The following is a 20,381-nucleotide window of genomic DNA, read 5'->3' as shown; positions in this document are numbered from 1 at the left end:
ATGCCGTGCCCCACCACCGCGCCGGACGCCGCCGCGGCCACCTTCTTCCCTGTTCCACCCCTTCCGCTTACCAGGTTCCGCAATACGCAGCCCTTTTTATCCGTTCGTCATTTTTCTGTATTCTTTTTCCCGTTTATGTTCATGATTAGGATAGATAGTCTTAGTGGATTTTTAGGTTGTTAGGTAGCTTAGGCTGTGATTAGTGGATCTAGGTCTGTTTACTTGCACTGTTCTTACTTCTGTTTTATCCTATGTGCATCTCTGTGCTGCTATAATCCTAATTCATATGCTACATTTCTTATATGTTGCTGCTGTTACATTGAGTTTTTATATTTATTTTACATCTATGTACATGCAGCTTTATTTTTAAACTGCTGTAATTGCTGTTTGTTTTCCGGGACAATCCAATTTTAGCCGGAATGCTGCCCAAATTTTTTAAAATTATTTTCATTCTTGTTTTGGTTTGGCATTTCTAAACTCTGATTTACTCTACTTTACCCAAACCAATTCATGAATGCTATGACCAGATTTCTTATCCTTTTTGTTTCCTGGTTCATAAACTGCATTTGTGATTCACTGATTCTAATTTTTGCCTTCTTTATTTTTTATTCGAATCAGCATCACCCTGTTTTCTTTATTCGATTATGAGTACTTCTATTCTTACCTATGAATCCTTGTTATATGGAATTTTTCTATGCCACTTACTTTACTAACTCCTTATTTTAATTTACTAACTCCTTTTTTACCATATTAACCCTTTTGTTCTCTTGTCTGATTATTTTCCCTTTCTCTAACTTTCTCACCTTGGCATATTGACTATTTCTTCCATTTAACATATATTCCATCACATTTCATTTAATCATTTTCCTTATTCTCCCTTGTCGCTTTGAGTTTCCTTTGTTTATATTGTCTTTTGCTTCCCTATTTTATCCATTCCCTGGTTTTCTGTTTTGCAGGATGTCTGTCTCACAAAGAAAAGGGAAAGGCAAGGCTACTAGAAAGCGCAAGCGAGGAGATTCCTCCCAGTCCATTATTGACCTCATGCACGATTCCTCCTGGCGAGAGAAGAACTTCACACCGCAGGAAAAAGCTGACCAGCTGCTCCCTTCGACTGATCCTATAAAATTTGCAAACCAGTACTATGAGCTGAAGTACCCGGTATTTGCAAACTCCAGGAATCTATACCTGGAGAGAACTCTGAGGATTCCAGAAGCCCTCCAGCAGTACACCACTGAGCAAATTAAGCAGAGAGGCTGGTTCTTTCTGGAAAGAGCACTGACAGAGGAAAGCGAATTCTGGTCACTGAAGAGGCCATAGAGGACATTCTCCGGCTCCCAGCCAAATCCGACCAGCCTGATGGTTATGCAAAGGCTAAGGAGGACACGGGCCAGATGAGGTTTGATTGGGATGCTGTAAAGGCCCGGATAGCTCTCGACCCTGCTATTCCTTGGGAGATGGGTCAGGACACCACTATGCCTCGCGGGATCAAGAGAGTGTACTTAAATGATGAGGCTCGGCTTTGGCATCAGATCTTGAGCAACTTTGTGATGCCAAGTACTCATGGGACAGAGATCCCGGCTGCCATGATCACCCTCCTATGGTGTGTGCTGGAGGGTAAGGACATGTACTTGCCACGTTTTATCCGGCTTTATATGGCCAGGGTCCACGTCCGAGGCACCCTCCCCTTTCCTTACCTGGTTACATAGCTAGGCCGTCGAGCTGACGTGCCATGGGAGGATGCCGATGAGAGACCACCAGCGGCGGACTGCAGGAAGATCATTCCTTACAGCAGGAATTTTCTTGCTTAGGGCTACAGACCACCACCTTTCACTGCTACTGATGAGACAGCCCCTCCGTCTGCTGGACCCTCTTCATCCACTTCTGCACCTGCTGCCACCACTGCACCTTCACCCGCCTCTGAGCCGGTATACCGCCTCGTGCACCACCTATTCCGCCAGCTCGATCAGATAGAGCGTCGTAACAGGCGCCGGTATGAGAGACTGAAGCATCGCAGCAGGCGACGTTATTCGCATCTGAAGCTAATGATCAGACAGGGCGTCGACATCCCCTCCGAGCCCGACACACCATCAGAGCCATCAGAGGAGGAGGAGGATGAGCACGAGGAGGAGCCTCACCCCCAGGCGGAGACTTATCAGCAGGCAGGTGCAGAACAGCCTGCACCACACCAGGAGGTCCCACATCAGCTTGAGGCTGCAGACCCGGAGATCCCGATCCAGTCCGTCACTCCTCTACAGCAACCAGACTCTCAGCCCACCACCACCACAGAGACCCCAGCTACCTTCCCTACCAGTGATGACACTCCTTCACACCCGGCTTGATTGAGCATCGGGGACGATGCTTCATTTCTGTCGGTTTAGAGACTATATCTACAATGCGACTATTTTTATGAAATTCTTTACTGGCAAAAATCCTAACGTCAAGGACCCAAAGGAATCTGAGGCTTATATAGAGACCATAGAGATTCCATTAAACCTCCTTCTGCCATTCATGAGCTCTGAAGACTATTCTTCCTATGAAGAGGATGAAGATGTAACTGGAGAGCAAGTTGCTCAATATCTAGAAGCTATCATGAAGCTGAATGCCAAGTTGTTTGGTAATGAGACTTGGGAAGGTGAACCTCCCTTGTTCATTGGTGAACTAGATACATGGGTTCAGCAAAATTTACCTCAAAAGAAACAAGATCCTAGTAAATTCTTAATACCCTGTACCATAGGCACCATGACCTTTGAAAATGCTCTGTGTGACCTAGGGTCAGGCATAAATCTTATGCCACTCTCTGTAATGGAGAAGCTGGAGATCATTGAGGTATAGCCTGCCATATTTTCATTACAAATGGCAGACAAGTCAGTAAGACAAGCTTATGGATTGGTAGAGGACGTGCTGGTAAAGGTTGAAGGCCTTTACATCCTTGCTGATTTCATAATCTTAGACACTAGGAAGGAGGAGGATGAATGCATCATTCTTGGAAGACCCTTCCTAGCCACAGCAGGAGCTGTGATAGATGTTAACAGAGGAGAATTAGTCCTTCAATTGAATGGGGACTTCCTTGTGTTTAAGACCCAAGGGTTTTCTTCTGTAAACATGGAGAGGAAGCATGAAAAGCTTCTCTCAGTACAGAGTCACACAAGCCCCCACCATCAAACCCTAAGTTTGGTGTTGGGAGGCCACAGCCAAACATTAAGTTTGGTGTTGAATCCCCACATCCAAACTCTAAGTTTGGTGTTGGGAGTCTACAACATTAACCTGATCACCTGTGTGGCTCCATGAGAGCCCTTTGTCAAGCTATTGACATTAAAGGAGCGCTTATTGGGAGGCAACCCAATTTTTATTTATCTAATTTTATTTTTCTTTTATTGTTCTTTTATGTTTTATTAGGTTCATGATCATGTGGAGTCACAAAATAAATACTAAAATTAAAAATAGAATAAAAAATAGCAGAAAAAAAGCACTCCCTAGAGGAAGGACTTACTAGCATTTAAACGCCAGTAAGGAGCATCTGGCTGGCGTTCAACGCCAGAACAGAGCATGGATCTGGTGTTGAACGCCAGAAATAAGCAACATCCTGGCGTTTAAACGCCAGGAATACACCCTGAGGAGAGCTGGCGCTGGACGCCAGAAACAAGCATGAAACAGGCGTTCAACGCCAGAAACATGCTACAAATGGGCGCTGAACGCCCAAAACAAGCATCAATCCGGCGTTCAAACGCCAGAATTGCATGCAAGGCATTTCACACGCCTAATTGGTGCAGGGTTGTTAAATTCTTGACACCACAGGATCTGTGGACCCCACAGGATCATCTCAGGATCTGTGGATCCCACAGGATCCCCACCTACCTCAACTCACCTTCTCTCCTCTTCACACAATCCCATAAACACTCTTCCCCAAAAACCCTTCACCTATCACCTCTTCACCACTCACATCCTTCCACTCTTCCCCATAAACCCCACCTACCTTCAAAATTCAAAATCACTTCCCCACCCAACCCACCCAATATGGCCAAACCTTAACCCCTCTCCCTCCACTACATAAACCCCCCATTCTTCTTCATTTTCACACAACACAATCCACTCTCCCTCTCCTCCATATTTTCTTCTTCTTCATATATTCTTTCTTCTCTTGCTCGAGGGTGAGCAATATTCTAAGTTTGGTGTGGTAAAAGCATAGCTTTTTTGTTTTTCATAACCATTTATGGCACTTAAGGCCAGAGAAACCTCAAAAAAAAAAGAGAAAAGGGAAGACAAAAGCTTCCACCTCTGAGTCATGGGAGATGGAGAGATTCATCTCAAGGGTCCATAGCTCAGTAGAAGAGCATTTGACTGCACATCAAAAGAGCATGAGGAATTCTCTCATCAAGAAATCTCTGAGATACCTCAGGGGATATATTTTCCTCCACATAATTATTGGGAGCAACTAAGGATAGGAGCACCAAAATCACTAGGGATCAAGCAACAGAGGCAAGGAAGAGACATAGAGGAGCTCAAAAAGCACCATTGGTCCTTCAAGAAGGTGCCACCCTCAATAAGGTGGACTCATTCTTTAACTTCCTTGTTCTTAATTCTCTGTTTTTCGGTTTTATGCTATATGTTTGTCTATGTTTGTGTCTTTCCTACATGATCATTAGTATTTAGTAACTATGTCTTAAGGCTATGAATAAATCCATAAATCCTTCATCTCTTTTAAATGAAAAATGTTTTAATACAAAAAGAACAAGAAGTACATGAGTTTCGAATTTATCCTTGAATTTAGTTTAATTATATTGATGTGGTGACAATACTTTTTGTTTTTTGAATGAATGCTTGAACAATGCATATTTTTTTATCTTGTTGTTTATGAATGTTAAAATTGTTGGCTCTTGAAAGAATGATGAACAAAGAGAAATGCTATTGATAATATGAAAAATCATGAAATTGATTCTTGAAGCAAGAAAAAGCAGTGAAAAAGCAAAAGCTTGCGAAAAAAATAGAAAGAAAAAGAAAAAGCAAGCAGAAAAAGTCAATAGCCCTTAAAACCAAAAGGCAAGGGTAAAAAGGATCCAAGGCTTTGAGCATCAATGGATAGGAGGGCCCAAGGAAATGAAATCCAGGCCTAAACGGCTAAATCAAGCTGTCCCTAACCATGTACTTGTGGCATGCAGGTCCAAGTGAAAAGCTTGAGACTGAGTGGTTAAAGTCATGATCCAAAGCAAAAGAGTGTGCTTAAAAGCTCTGGACACCTCTAACTGGGGACTTTAGCAAAGCTGAGTCACAATCTGAAAAGTTTCACCCAGTCATGTGTCTGTGGCACTTATGTATCCGGTGGTAATACTGGAAAACAAAGTGCTTAGGGCCACGGCCAAGACTCATGAAAGTAGCTGTGTTCAAGAATCAACAAACTTAACTAGGAGAATCAATAACACTATCTGAAATTCTAAGATGCCAATCATTCTAAACTTCAAAGGATAAAGTGAGATGGCAAAACTGTTCATAAGCAAAAAAAAGCTACAAGTCCCGCTCATCTAATTAGAATTAATATTCATTGATATTCTGAGATTTATAGTAAATTCTCTTCTTTTTATCCTATTTGATTTTCATTTGCTTGGGGACAAGCAACAATTTAAGTTTGGTGTTGTGATGAGCGGATAATTTATACGCTTTTTGGCATTGTTTTTAAGTAGTTTTTAGTAGGATCTAGCTACTTTTAGGGATGTTTTCATTAGTTTTTATGCTAAATTCACATTTATGGACTTTACTATGAGTTTGTTTGTTTTTCTATGATTTCAGGTATTTTCTGGCTGAAATTGAGGGAACTGAGCAAAAGTCTGATAAGAAGGTTGACAAAGGACAGCTGATGCTGTTGGATTCTGACTTCCCTGCACTTGAAATGGATTTTCTGGAGCTACAGAACTCCAAATGGCGCGCTCTCAACGGCGTTGGAAAGTAGACATCCAGAGCTTTCCAGCAATATATAATAGTTCATATTTTATTCGAGATTAGATGACGTAAACTGGCGCTCAACGCCAGTTCCATGTTGCATTCTGGTGTCAAACGCCAGAAACACGTCACGAACCAGAGTTGAACGCCAAAAATATGTTACAAATTGGAGTTCAACTCCAAAAGAAGCCTCTGCACGTGTAAAGCTCAAGCTTAGCCCAAGCACACACCAAGTGGGTCCGGAAAGTGGATTTCTGCATCAATTACTTACTTCTGTAAACCCTAGTAGCTAGTCTAGTATAAATAGGACATTTAACTATTGTATTAGACATCCTGAATCCTGGATTGTATTTTTGATCCTGTGATCATGTTTTGGAGGCTGGCCATTCAGCCATTCCTGGACCACCATCACTTATGTATTTTCAACGGTGGAGTTTCTACACACCATAGATTAAGGGTGTGGAGCTCTGCTGTACCTCGAGTTTTAATGCAATTACTACTATTTTCTATTCAATTCAGTTTATTCCTATTCTATTATATTCGTTGCACTTCACCATGATGAATGTGATGATCCGTGACACATCATCATTCTCACCTATGAATGCGTGACTGACAACCACTTCTGTTCTACCTTAAGCCGGGCGTATATCTCTTGGATTCCTTAATCAGAATCTTCGTGGTATAAGCTAGAATTGATGGCGACATTCATGAGAATCCGAAAAGTCTAAACCTTGTCTGTGGTATTCCGAGTAGGATTCAGGGATTGAATGACGGTGACGAGCTTCAAACTCGCGATTGTTGGGCGTGATAACAAACGCAAAAGAATCAATGGATTCTATTCCGGCATGGTCAAGAACCGACAGATGATTAGCCGTACTGTGACAGAGCATTTGGACCTTTTTTACTGAGAGGATGGGATGTAGCCATTGACAACGGTGATGCCCTACATATAGCTTGCCATGGAAAGGAGTAAGAAGGATTGGATGAAGGTAGTAGGAAATCAGAGATTCAGAAGGAGCACAGCATCTTCATACGCTTATCTGAAATTTCCATCAATGATTTACATAAGTATTTCTATCTTTATTTTCTGTTATTTATTATTATTATTATTTGAAAACTCCATAACCATATATTATCCGCCTAACTGAGAATTTCAAGATGACCATAGCTTGCTTCATACCAACAATCTCCGTGGGATCGACCCTTATTCACGTAAGGTTTATTACTTGGACGACCCAGTGCACTTGCTGGTTAGTTGTGCGAGGTTATGAAGAAAGTGCTGAGTTATAAACGCGCATACCAAGTTGAATGCCATTATTAGAGATCACAATTTCTTGCACCAAGAACACACAACCTGTGAGACTTTGAGCTTAATTATATGGTTACATTATTTAACCATGATTTTTATTCTTGTGTGTTTCCTTCTCTATAATTGCAATCTAGATTTTGTTCCATTCTATATGTCCATTGTTTAGTGTATTTAAACGCTTGCATATGATTGAGGCCATCATTTGATTATTAGCTCACTTATCCCCCAAAAGCCTACCCTTTCATTTACTTTTGTTAGCCACTTTGAGCCTTTTATCCTCATTTGTTTAATATTTTACCACATCACTAGTCTTAAGCAGAAAAACAAATTAATTATCCTAAATTGAATCTTTGGCTAGCTTAAGATAGAGATTGTGCACCAACTTAGTGTGGAAAAAACCGTGGGAACATGGGTCAATAAGGGAATGTTTCATGTTTCTAATTTTGAATATTGGGAATTTGGGAACCTACTCATGTAAAACCAGAAAAATTAAAAGTCTATATGCATTGATAAGTTATGTTTATTTGTTAGATTTAAAAAAAAATCCAAAAATATTCAATAAATAAGTAAATAAACAAGGGGACAAAATTACCCAAATGTTAAGCTTTAATAAAAGATCAATGCACATGTGATAAAAGTAAAGAAATATCAAAATTTTGGTACATGAGTATGTGATACAAAAGTGGGAATTATGGGTAGCTAGGTATGATTTTAGAATTACATAGAGAGAGAGTGTGTGTGTGTGTGTGTGTGTGTTAGGTAAGAGCTTAGGTTAGTCAAAGCTTCATATTATAGCTCACTTGGCCAAACATGCATCCTTACCTTTACCTCAGCCCCATTACAACCCTAAAAAGATTTCATGATGTTTGCATTGGTATGCTAAATATTTGTTGATTGGTTAGATGAAGAACAAGGTTTAGAAAACATGACTAGGGAAGAGTAGAGTGATTGACCCTAGACACTTGAGAGTTAGAGTGATAAACACTACCAGTAAGGGTTCAGTGCTTGATTCTATGTTCTCTGCTTTAATGAGCTATCTTCTTACAAGTTTACTTGCTTTTTATTGTATGATTTGAATTAGTGGAATTTGGTTTGTATTTGTCTTGGAGAACTTGTTTGCTTTTAACCAAGTAGATAGAAACGTCTTAGCATATAGTTGCATTCACATTCATAGGATGCATTGTATGAGTCTTGCTTTTTCCTACTCATTTATTTTATCTCCCTAAGCTAAGCATGAGGATATGCTAATGTTTAAGTGTGGGGAGATTGATAAACCACTATTTTATGGTTTATCTTGTGTTTAATCGAGTGGTTTTTATCAAGTCTTTACCCACTTATTCATATAATTTGCATGGCTTTACAACTCCTTCCTAGTCTTGATCTATGGTTGAAAACTTGCTTTCTAGAGTCTTTAATTTGTTTATTTTAATAATCTCTTATTACCATTCGATGCCATGATATGTGTGTTAAGTGTTTCAGGCTTCATAGGGTAGGAATGGCTTAGAGAATAGAGAGGAAGCTTGCAAAAATGGAAGGAACACAAGAAACCAAGGAGATGACCAGCGAACATCGACGCGGACGCATGGCTAACGCGACCGCGTGAAATGGAGAAAATCACAGTGACGCGTTTGCGTGCCTGATGCGAACGCGTGGATTGGAATCTGCACAAATGACGCGAACACGTGGACGACGCATACGCGTGGCAAGGAAAACGTTGAATGACGCGCACGTGTGGACGACGCATACGCATGACATGCGCGATATGCAGAATTAACAGAAATCGCTGGGGGCAATTTCGGGCCGTGTTTTGACCCAGTTTTTTACCCAAAAACACAGATTAAAGCCAGGAAACATGCAGAGACTCAAGACAACATTAGACTCATTCATAATTCACAATTTTAGGTTTTTAGATGTAGTTTCTAGAGAGAGAGAGAGAGAGAGAGAGAGAGAGAGAGAGAGAGAGAGAGAGAGAGAGAGAGAGAGAGAGAGAGAGAGAGAGAGAGAGGCTCTCTCCTCTCTCTTAGGATTTAGGATTTCTATTAGTTTTAGGCTATTTCATCTTCACTCCAGGTTCAATGTTACTTTAATTTATGTTTCTCTTCTACTTTTAGAAACTCTAATGCTTTTACTTGTATTTGACTCATGTTTTGGGTTATGAACCCTTTCATGTTAGATTTGAATTTATGTTTAAATATAATTTGAGGTATTTCAGATTTATGATTTTTCTTAGCTTTTTATATTCTTGGCTTTAATTCATGAATTGATTAATTGGAGACACTTGAGTTATCAAACTCATTGTGATTGATAATTGTTATCTTTGCCAATTAATTTGAATTCCAATAACTCTAGTCTTTTCTCAGGAATTGACTAGGATCTGAGGAATCAAATTGATTCATCCACTTAACTTACCTTCATAGTTAGAGGTTAATAAGGTGGGAGCAAAATCCAATTCTCATCATAATTGATAAGGATAACTAGGATATGACGTCCAGTTTTCATATCTTGTCAAGAATTTTTATATTTATTAATTTATTTTTCCTGCAATTTATTTTCCCTGTTCAACCTTTCAAAAATCCAAAAATATTGTTTTCCATAACCAATAATAAATCATACTTCCCTGCAATTCCTTGAGAAGACGACCCGAAGTTTAAATATTTCGGTTATAAATTTTATTGGGTTTTGTTACTTGTGACAACCAAACTTTTGTACGAAAGGATTCTTTGTTGGTTTAGAAACTATACTTACAACACGATTATATTCTTGTGAATTTCTAAACCGTCAAAAATCCGACCGTCAGTGACATCCTACCTGACCCGCACGAAAATTTTACTCGTACCCTACCTTACTCGTTGCAGATTAAATTAACAATACTACGCGACCAAATTGAATCGGATTAAATACCCACGGATAAAATACATGATGGCACCCCTAATAATAACTACAACCCTAATTATTTGTTACACCTTTTCAAAATTCCTAATGTGGAATTGGTTGTCCAATGGATCCAAGATGATATGCAAGATTCAGTCAGTTGCAGGTCAAGATTCTGTCCAATGAATCAATTTTTTATTTGTTGAAAATAATTTATAGAAGTTAGTTTTTCAAAGATAATTTTTTAAAAATTATAACCTTATATTTAATAATTCAAATTAAAAATAATTTTTAAAAACAATAATAATTATATTTAGTCAAATAATTTTTAAAATTTCAAAAGATCACAATAAATTAAATATAAGAGTAAATTTGAATTTATTAATATCTAATATTATGCTAATTTTTTTAATTTTGATAAGTATAAATTTAATAATTTTAAAAAATGTCTCCTTTTGTTTTTAAAAAATACTCTTTAACTTTTAAAAGGTGTAGGTACAAGTTTTTTTTTATAAAATATGTTTTTTGTTCTTACGTTTTTTTTAAATTATCTTTAATTTTTAATTTGATTCAATTTCGTCTTTAATATTTGAAATAATTTCAATTTTATATTTATTGCCAATTTTTTGACCATCAACTGTTAGTTAACTTTTTCTTTTCCAATTTTATTTTTGATTATTTTTATCTTCATTGATTCAACCTTAACTTGAATCAAATTAATCACTAAGAATAATTTTAAAATATTTTAAAAGTATTAAAGACAAAAGATATATTTTATTATTTTTTTCTAAATTAAAAAAATTTAAATCAATTTACACTTCATATTACCGCCACATTAAAATTATCATGAATGATGATTAATTAAACAAGTAATGAGAGTTACATGGATACAAGAATCAAGAAATAACTAAAATACATGCATATATAAGCTCAGAGCAATTTGGTTAAAAGTTGAATTTTGATTGTGTTGATATATGTAGGGGTGTTCGCGGTGCGGTTTGGTTCGGTTTTTGAAGGAAAAGCCATCCGATCCGGTCGTTTAATTAAGCTGCGGTTCGGTTTGGTTCGGTTTTTTTCAAGGTCATCCGAACCAAACCAAACCAATTAAAATCGGTTTGGTTTGGTTCGGTTTGTTCGGTTTTTTCAATCAAATAAAAAAAATTCTACCATACTATTATGCAATGTCATAAGATTGAAATCAACAAGCCAAAATACACAATAGCTAACAAAGTCTTGATCTAATGAAATATAACGACAATAGAATTCAAATACGACAATTAAAGAAGTTTAATAGCTCAACAGTCAACACAACTGAAAATAAAAATAAATTGTCATTAAACTGATAGCAATTAACAAAGTTATGGTGTCTTCTCCAATAAAATAGCTAAAACTTCATAATGCAAACCAACCTGAAATAAAAAAAAACAATTACATAATAAGAACAACAAGAACAACAACAACAATAATTATAATAATAATAATAATAATACAAGGAGAATTAAACCAGCAATGAACAAATTACAAAAACAAGCAATAAACCAAGCAATAAACCAAACAATAAACAAATTAAACCAGCAATGAACAAATTAAACCAGCAAGACAGCAATAAACCAGCCCTAAACCAGCTATAAACCAAACAGAATTGGCACTTGATATTACATACGATCTTATAAAGTTGTATGTCACTTTCACTAGAGATTCATTTTGCTTATATGCTTGTTGAACTGGTAAACTAACCCAACATTTTAATTAATACATATATATAATATAGTTGGATGAATAATTGAATATAGGAGTAGTTTCCATATTACCAAATAAGTAAAAAAAAACGTACACACAGAAGGAAAATATATATAGTTAGCGGAATAGTGAAAATTAATTGATGTTTTTTTTTTGGTTTCAATGAAAATGAATTGATTAAGAGGGAATTGAAGGAACGTTATAAGGGTTCATAGGAAAAATGGAAAGTCAAGAAAGTGTAGCTGAATTCAACAAAATTCAGAACCTTCTAAAATGTTCACATCCACGCCCACAAAACCTTCTGTTTAATTCATATACAATGCATGCTAGCTAACTGCATAATTAAATCATGGCTTCCACAACATTTAAAAATACATGGCCTATTGATGATGGTCTAAGATAATTTTTAATAATTTCAGAATACCAACAAATTGGCACTTGATAATGTGAACAATAAACAATAAACAAGCTATAAACCAAGCAGAATTGACACTTGATAATGTGAACAAACAATGAACAAGCAAGGCAGCAATAAACAAGCAAGGATTGGCACTTGATAATGTGAACAAGCAATGAACAAATTAAACCAGCCCTGAACCAGCTATAAACCAAACAGAATTGGCACTTGATAATGTGAACAATAAACAATAAACAAGCTATAAACCAAGCAGAATTGGCACTTGATAATGTGAACAAGCAATGAACAAGCAAGGCAGCAATAAACAAGCAAGGATTGGCACTTGATAATGTGAACAAGCAATGAACAAATTAAACCAGCCCTGAACTAGCTATAAACCAAACAGAATTGGCACTTGATAAACAATCAAACAACAAATATATAGAACAATGAAACTGGAATGATTGATTTATTGATTAACAAGTTAACAACAACCAGCAGCAATCCATCAATGAATAACCAAGTCAGCAAACAATTCAACAAACAGAACAAAATCAGCAACAATGAATCAAATTACCAAAATAAATCAATAATTTAACCAGCAACAATACCTAACAAAATAAATCAATAACCAGCAACAATGAATCAAATTAACAATGAATCAACAAGTCAGCAATAAAGTACACAATATCAATGAATCAACGATTTAACCAAATTACATACCTGATTCGGTGGCTCGGGCTCCATATCTGACTTGAATCGATGACTGAGTGGGAGACTTGAATCGGTGACTGGTGGGTGCTGTGCTGTGGGTGGCGACTGGCGAGGGTTGTGGCTCTGCTACTGCTGGGTGCGAGGTTGCGAGGCTCGGGCTCTGCTACTGCTGGGTGCGAGGAAGGAGGCTCGGGCTCTGCTACTGCTGGCGCTGGGTGCGAGCCTGCGAGGGACGAGGGTCGTGCGCTGTGTGCGAGGATCGTTCAGGCTGTGGTGCGAGGGTGGTGCGCCACTGCAGAGAGGAGAGCGCGACGGTGAGAGGCTGAGACTGAGAGCTTTGGATTGGGGGTGGGAGGCGTGGGGTTAGGGCTCGCTGAGTAATCGCGCTCAATGGAATTGGGTTTTGGCCGTTTGGGGGTGGGGTGGGGGGTTTTGGGGGGAGGGGAGTGGGTTGGTTTTTTAGGGTTTTTTTAACTAAACCGGTTTGGTTCGGTTCGGTTAGAATTTTCCTGGTCAGAACCGAAAACCGAACCGAACCGCAAAAAAACTGCAAAACACATTTTTCGGTTTAATTCGATTTTTCGGTTTTGTTCGGTTTTCGATTTTTTCGGTTCGGTTGATCGGTTTAGTTCGGTCCAGATCGGTTTTGAACACCCCTAGATATATGCGCTGAAAAGTTTGAATAGGTAAAAAAGGTAAGAGTTCAAATTGAACAAATCATGTAAGTGGCATTTTCACAAGCTTTTTACTGTTGATGTTCAGGATTAGTTTATTAGTTATACAAGTTTTTAAAAAGTGTGTTTTTGTTACAAGTTGTATTGTAAACCACCACCTATAACACCTATAAATTGGTGGTAATTATATGTTTATAAGGTGTATTTTTTATTATAGGAGTTAAATGAACATGGTTTTAAGATTTGAGTGATGTTTTTCTATTTTTATTTTTATTTTTATGAGTATTGGTGAATTTGAAATGTGATTTGTGAATAGAACCATATATGAATAAGTAATCCTGAGACTAATCATTATTTGTGAATAGTATACTTATATTTTTTATTTATCAATTCATAAAATGAAGCATTTGTAATTTTAGAAAAATATTTATCAACCCAAGTTAACATATGTCGTAGAGCCGGTTAAACATGTATTAAGCCTTCTTATTTAGTCTAGAACAATTGGTGCCGATCGAACTTTTTTAAAATTTTTAAAGAAAAAATAAAGAGTTTAGTTAATATGTATTTTTAAGGCACATAATAAATTTATTATTAAAAAAATTAATTTTTCAATAAATACAAAATAAATATATTAAAAATTTAAATTTTTATATTTTTAATAACAAAATTTTAATTAATCTTAACAGGCATTTTTAGAACACAAGATAAATAAATCAAAAAATAAAAGGAGAATTCAACAAGGTCATTCATCCTTTAATATATTGTTTCCACACTTTCACATGCTTTTAATTTATTTACAAGAGGAATGGGGTTTCCCCATGAAATGAATGTTTGCTGGAAGCTGGAGCCATTATGGATCACCTAAATATATGGCTGAGTTAAAGAGTGCATGATACTAGTGCAACTATCTCATCTCTCTCTTTGTACATTTTAGACACCAAAATAATAAAAAAAGGTTCTTAATTAATTATGTTCATCCCCTCAAACCCTATCTCCACTACTTTCTATAGTATATTTTTGTTTTCTTTGTTATTGGGATGATGAACAGCTTTTTCAAGTCCTGCAATAATTTTAGTAGGGAGCAATTTGGGTTCTTAATATGGAATCTATAAACCAAATAAAATAGAGGTCCCACAAAAGTTGGTTGGGAAGCTAAATTCTATAAATAATATCAACTGCCCAAAATAAAGGCTCTATTAATGTGAATCAATATAGGTCGCATTCTTACAACTTTGCAATCATAGCTTTTATCCATGATTTTATTCTCGCTATTGAATAAGTTGTTAAGAGTTTAATTGACACTAACATCTAATAAATAATACTATGCAGATAAAAGTATATTTTTTACAATGGCAAAGGTAGAAATTATGATTTTTTTTACGGTATTTTATGGTCTAATAAATTAAGGATAGATTAATCTGTTGTGATACTGGAGTTGTTAATCAATTAATTATTATATGTATAAAAAAATTTTTAAATTTTAATATTTAAACAGACCAATAAATTAATCACTAGATCAACTTAATTTAATTATGTAAAAATTATAGTTTTCTATCACTATTTAAAAGAAGAAAAGAAAAATGAAATGTAACTTTTACCTTGAGTAGAATTCACATTATTCAACCCTTTAATGATGAATTTATTTCTCAATAATTATATATATAAATGAATTATGATAGGACGTTAGAAAAATTCCAAATAACCAATATTTTTTTTATTTTTGTTTTATATTTAAACCAATACTAACCACGCTAAGAGCTTAAATATATTGTATCAAAAAAATCAAAAAATTAATTGGCTAGATTTTACTCTAATTATTTGAAATGTGTTTAGAATCATTTATTTTTTCTATTAGTCGAGAACGGCCTCATGCGCCTTAATTATTTTACTAATTCAGGATACACCAGAATTTTATTAGTTGAAACTGAACTATAAGTAGTATTTGTTTTTAAAAATTAGAATTAAGACCGGAAAATTAGTAGCACTTTGCTCACAAAACAACAATAGCTACCAACTTATTACCATGTACTCTATTAGGAGTAAATACCCATAGTCGTCCCTGAGATTCGCGTAAATACTTAATGTAATCCTCAAGATCCCGATTTTTCTATTGTAGTCTTCCAAATAGAGCTTCGAGCACTCAAAGTGGTCCCTAAGCATATTGCTGGTGATGAGTCATCACCGGAACGCTGACATAGCATCTGTTTGCCACGCTGGAGGGGTCCAACGGCTATCTAAGCTGGTCAATTTTCAATTTGTACCCACGTTGGTCCCTTCCTTTATATCTAACCCTAAATCCCCAAATTTTTGTAAACATCATCTCTTCTTCTTGTTCATCTCTCTCTCCTCATTCTTTCGTCGAGGACTATTACTCATGTCGATGATGGGTGGGGGTAGCACTGCACGTGTAAGCTCTGTTCAGAGAACGCCAACCAAGAGCAAAAGATCGGGGCCGCCAGAATGGTGCGGTTGTGGCTCCAGACCAATTCTCAGATGGTCTGGCATAGATTTGAATCCGAACAAACCGTTTTATGGTTGTCTCAATTATAATGTGGGTTAGAATAATTACTTGTGTTGTTATGATTCTCCTTACCTCACTGTTCTTCTGTTGTTCTTCTCTAAACTTTGATCGCTTCTTGGTTACAGACAAGTGAGAAGAGATGGTGCGAGTATTTTGTGTAGACAGATTCTGAGAATGAGTAACAGGTTGATAAGTTAGAATCTTGTGGTGATGATTATGAAGTGAAGATGAACTTTGATTGGAGACTTCAGAGGTTGGAGGAGGATGTCCATATGCAAAAAGTGATTATCCAGTTGTTAGTGTTAGTTGTGTTTGTATTGATAGTGTTGATGGTTATCTTGTATTGTAAATGATGAATAAGTTGGTGATTTAGGGTTCCCGGTTAGCAACAGATGTAAAAAATTACTTGTTGATGGAATGAAAATATTGTTAACTATGAAACTATTGTTATTTATGTTTGTGCATGAAATGAACCATAATCAATAAAGGCTGAATAAGGCAACGAAAGTGATTTGTAAACCACAAAGCATAGTGTATTAAGATAAATTCCATTGTTTATCAAAAAATAACAAAAGATAAAGATAAAAGGTAGCCAAGGAACATGAAGCGAGTAGTTTCCTCAAAAGCAAGACACCTCAAAAAACTCTAAAAGATCACGATTCACCAGAAAACAGAAACCCCTAAATAGATTTATCTAAAGTCTTTAATTCTTCTTTCTTGGTGGCTTAAATCCTAGCATTGGGATGAACTTCATCAAGTTGGCAAACTTTGTTGTTGTTGCTGAAGATGCACCCTGTAAGGGGTTCACTGTTGGTGAGGTTGCCGGCAGAGAGGATCTTCTTCTTGCTGACAGCTTTGAAGGCCTTTTCATACCAGGATCCTATAAGAGAAAAAGTTGGCATTAAGGATAATTGATCCAATTAAATCATAAAGGCATGAATATATAAGTTTTCAGTTACCTTTTGAGAATCCTCTTCCTCAGAAGTAATAGGCAGAGATATCTTGATCTCCACAGAATTGCTTTCCACATCAGCTTAGCCACCATCGTCTTGGGGCTACTCAACTTGCTGCTCAGGTACAAGATGTCCTTCATCTTTCTTTTTCTTCTCAGCCGCCTTGGCAGCAGCGGCAACATCAGCATCCCTCTTTTTTTTGCAGCCTTTCTTTGTATGTCCCTTTTCACCACAGAAATTGCAGGTAAAGGTCCCCAACTGTCTTTTTAGATGTACACCATCTCCAGTGTTACTCAACAGTTTTGGATCAACTTTAGGCTTCTTAATTCCAAAAAAACTCTTTTCATATGCATCCATCCTCCTCTTCATCTTTAGTTTTTCAGGTTTTGTCTTGATTATAGGGGCATGTGGCCTGTTACAATCCTCTGCTTGCTCCCATAGTGGTTGTTCGGAAATTAGATTAATGTGGTGATTATAAGTTTTTCGGTATGATTTCATGGTTAGCCATCTGTGAGAAGTCCTCTAGCTGCTTATTCATACGAGAGAGGGCAACACAAGCATGCACACACGGAATACCTGCAGGTGCACAAACAGTAACATGAACCATGATAATTGTTATGCACAAAGTAATTGCTATGCATAAAGACAAGTGTTATACACAAGTAACTTACCCGTAAGCATCCTAAATTAGCAGGTACACAATATTTTTTCTATGTCCACAACATGGTTAGTTGGATGTCCTTTCACCTCAAATTTTTCGTGTTTGTTATCTCCGGTCCAAATAGACTTTCAATTCTTAGACTCTTTCCTAACTTTTTTCAGCCTGCTCTTTATAACTAGTGTGAGCTTCCCAGTGTGATTCTTCAGTTTTACCTTGTTCTTCGCTATGGTGCGCATAACAAACATTCTTACTTCCTCCAGAAATGTTATGATGGGTTTGGCTTTTGCATCCTTGATCTTAGCATTGAACACCTCGCATGCGTTGTTACATATGCTATCCAACTTCGGCTTGTGGCTGAATAAGCTTTTGGTCCAAGCATCTATCGGCCACTTCTCTAAATATGCCCAAGCATCCTCATTTAATCTTTTGATCTTGTCTATTCCATCCCTGAACTCTTGGTAAGTTGTTGCCCTTACACATTCCCACAAAAGCCCACGTAACTGTAAGTACTTCCAATTCTTGTTGAAAATTTTCCATAAATACCAGACATAGAAACGGTGATGCACGTCAAGTATCACCTCTTTCACTGCTGATATCAGTCCCTGCCAGTTTCATGAAACATTATACATATATAACTGTAAAAGTAATGTACACATATATGTCACTGGCATTATAGTCGTGACCCATAAAGCCTTGACATTTAATAAATATCCCTATAATGGTCCCTTAAACTTCATAAGTATATAACAAGTTTACTGGACACCCTGATTAATCAAACAATCAATTCTTATTTGTCACATCTAGCACCAATCTTTGTATAATAGCAGAATTACAAGTTCTCCATATAGGCATATAACCATCATTATCTAATAGAATCAAAGAAGGACAACAAGTACAAGTGCTCTATACCTTTTGCATATCTGATATGATGCACCAGTCATGATCTTTATAGTAACGCAAGTATTGATGAAGTAGCTCAAGAAACCATCTCCATGTCTCTGTATTCTTCACTCTGATAATAGCCCAAACTATGACATAGATATAGTGATTTGCATTTAACCCCACGGCTGACAAAATTTGGCCACCAAACCTTGTCTTCAGGAATGCATCATCCAGCACTATCAAAGGATGGTAGCCAGCCTTAGATCTGTTTTTACAGCCGCTTAAGCACACATACATCCTATCAAAGGTAACTTCACCGTCTGATTATGGGATGGTACATATTTGCAAAGTGAAACCAGGATTGGTCTTTAACAATGTCATACCATAATCCCGAACCATCCTATGTTTCTCTTTTTCATCACCATACGCCACACTTCTAGCATCCATTAATGCCCTCGACATTGAATTCTTATTCAGTTCAAATAAAATCGTGTCTTGAAGTAAGTTATAGCCTCACAGTGTCTAAAATTCGGATACTTTCTCACATTCTTTACAAGCTTGTTGCATACCCAATTCCTGTTGGCAGCTATATTCTTGTTCTCTCTTGGACAAGTGTGGTCATCATTGAAGGTTTTAATTTGCCAACATGTGTCTTCATGGTCTCTTGATGCATAAGCCACCCATGGAGACTCCTTGATCTTACACACTGCCCTGCACCTTATGTTATCATTTTTCACTAGCTTTATACTTTTACTTTCTTGGATTGTGTATTTTCTCACAGCTTCTCTGAATTTCCATTTCGTTCCGAACTTCATGTCAACCTTAAGATGCAGCTCTCCAAACCTTGCACACTTTCTAAACAGCGGACATGCCTCCTCAGAATCATTTTCTTCCTCCAGCTCATCTTTTGAGTTTGGAGGTATCTTTATCTCCTCTGAGTGCTAAGAATTAGTGTTATCTGAGTCAGCACTTGGATCTAGTCCATCATTTACACCTTCATCAACACAACCTACGAACCCAAGATCAACTTCATCGTCGCCACCTCCTGCACCAAACCGTCGTTTTCATTCAATATCTTCTCTTTCCCTCATAGTGGATTCATATTTATGGATCCCGCCTCTGCTGGTACCTTGTTTCTCCAAATCCTACTCCCAGTTTTAGGATCATTCCCTACAGTCTCAGAATCAGAGGAACTATCTTCATCCGGACTTGGCTTAAACAAGCTATCCTCTTTACTATCAGAGAAGTCAGAAGATACATAAAAGAGAACTTCATTGTTAAACACTGTGCTCCTGAATCCTCTAGCAGCAGACCGTGAATAGAATCTCCTGAAAATACTTAAACATTTGGACAGTTTTTGCTTGTTGTTCTTCTCTAATTTAGTGCTCTAACTGGGATTTGTGGGCTGGCTGGTTCTGTTGGTCTTAGTGGGCTTAGTGGGATTGGTGGGCTTGGTGGGCTGGATGAATCTACTGGACTTTGTTGACTTGGGAGGTTGGTTATCTTGGAAGGGTTGGTTGTCTTAGGAGGATTAGTATTTTTTGTAGGCATCTTGGGTTGGGTGGGAGTCCTTAACACTGGTGGTGGCTGTGTAACCTTAGATGTGGTGTGAACTTTGGTTTTGGAGTGTGATAGTTGTGTTTGCCGTGGAGATGTCTTGTTTTTGTTGGGATTGGATTTGCAAGAACTATTGGGAACAACCTTCGGGGTTGGCGCAACTATAAGTGC

At 37.2% G+C, this 20,381-nt stretch overlaps 1 long non-coding RNA gene across 1 annotated transcript; it reads right to left on the bottom strand.

Annotated features, from left to right (window-relative positions):
* Positions 1 to 11,323: 11,323 nt before the first annotated feature.
* Positions 11,324 to 13,401, bottom strand: LOC112796708 (uncharacterized). Its single transcript, XR_003199338.3, has 2 exons — positions 12,972 to 13,401; positions 11,324 to 11,520 (listed from the first exon to the last, which is right to left on the bottom strand). It is a non-coding gene; the product is annotated as an uncharacterized lncRNA (long non-coding RNA).
* Between the last annotated feature and the right edge of the window lie 6,980 nt (positions 13,402 to 20,381).

Source organism: Arachis hypogaea, chromosome 4 (assembly GCF_003086295.3).
Source record: "Arachis hypogaea cultivar Tifrunner chromosome 4, arahy.Tifrunner.gnm2.J5K5, whole genome shotgun sequence".
In the NCBI taxonomy this organism is placed as follows: Eukaryota; Viridiplantae; Streptophyta; class Magnoliopsida; order Fabales; family Fabaceae; genus Arachis; species Arachis hypogaea.
The sequence above is the reverse complement of the archived record's forward strand: the minus strand, read 5'-3'. Positions and strand labels throughout refer to the sequence as shown.